The sequence below is a fragment of the Furipterus horrens genome, unplaced genomic scaffold, assembly GCF_987537825.1.
Source record: "Furipterus horrens unplaced genomic scaffold, mFurHor1.1.pri manual_scaffold_2, whole genome shotgun sequence".
NCBI classification, from domain to species: Eukaryota; Metazoa; Chordata; class Mammalia; order Chiroptera; family Furipteridae; genus Furipterus; species Furipterus horrens.
Window position 1 is genome coordinate 197,239,544 of NW_028327172.1, and position 1,322 is coordinate 197,240,865.

At 32.1% G+C, this 1,322-nt stretch overlaps 1 non-coding gene across 1 annotated transcript; it reads right to left on the reverse strand.

Moving 5' to 3' along the window:
* Window positions 1-982: 982 nt before the first annotated feature.
* On the reverse strand, window positions 983-1,117 carry LOC150020261 (small nucleolar RNA SNORA51). Its single transcript, XR_016509556.1, has one exon. It is a non-coding gene; the product is annotated as a small nucleolar RNA SNORA51 (small nucleolar RNA).
* Between the last annotated feature and the right edge of the window lie 205 nt (window positions 1,118-1,322).

The following is a 1,322-nucleotide window of genomic DNA, read 5'->3' on the forward strand; positions in this document are numbered from 1 at the left end:
TTTTGATAGTATTCTACTTTGACAAAATCAAAATTAGAGAGTTTTTAAAAACACAGAACCAATAAATTTCAGAGGGCATTATGGCAAACACTCAAATTAACTATCAAAATCCAAAACCTTTAGTGTTAAGAGAAGATAACCCAAAATCTTCGGTGCTATGCCATTGGCCAGATTGTTAAACATCCAGAAAGTTTTCTCAAATTGCAATTATGCTTATATAAATCCCTAGATTGTGTTTGTTCCTGAGTTGCATTGCTAGCATAAATAAACATTTGGTAGGAAGTACAATTTATTTTCACGTTCTCAAAAGCACAAGGAAACAGGAAAAACGACTGCTGTAGAAAGGTCTATTATGCAGATGATAGTTTCACAGTTGTTTCTCACATCACTTACATCATGCCTGATAATTAAAATATACTAATTCTAACTCAACATTAACAGTGACTAAACTGCCAAAAATATTCCTGCCAATGAATTAAATTATGTTGTTTACAATTGTTTGCTGACTTTTAATCTGAGGAAAGTACTTTGTGGAACTAATGCTGATGCTAATTCTGCATTTTTGTGCTCTGAAATGACAATGATCTAATGAAAAATGAATCTCATTTTAGTGTGCATTTTGAATGCAAATAGCAAGACATTACAAAAAAAGCACTGTGACTGAAGTCTGTTAAAAAATACAATATTTCTCCTTAGCTATTTAAACTTTTAAATCTCCCATACAGTCAATTCTTTGTTTGTGGAGGGGGAGGGTGAAGCTTGTAATAGGTGTTTTGCAAAAAAATAAATAAACATTTATTTTTTTATGAGGATAGGCAAACAGATACTAAAATCTATGTGAAAATTTAATTAGAACTTAACAATTAATCTAAAGTTGAATTTTACCAGATAAATATATTGCAATTTGTAAAATTTTAGCACTAATATTTACCCTTGATTACTTAGTGGTTAGTTTTTCTTTTTTCTTTTCTTTTTTTCAACTCCATGTGCCCCCATTCACAATGCAAACCAGGCAAGGGGCCTGGGCTGAAGTGCGTGTAGGTGGGTTTACTCTGCCTCCTCTTTCTGCAGAGTCAGTGTAAGGACACAGCCTGTATGTGGTAAGCACGGGCAGGCCTGGCTCGTTTTTAATTTATTGATTTTATAGTTCTTTGACCCTTGTTAGCCATCATTTTGGTTACCCTTTAGCATGTATATCGCATGAAAATCATGAATATAAAGAAAACCAATCTTACATTATCTAAGATTATTATCATTATTTCCATTTGTTAACTATTCTATCATTTTGCTTAGTTACTAAACTGAATAAAATGAGTTTTGGA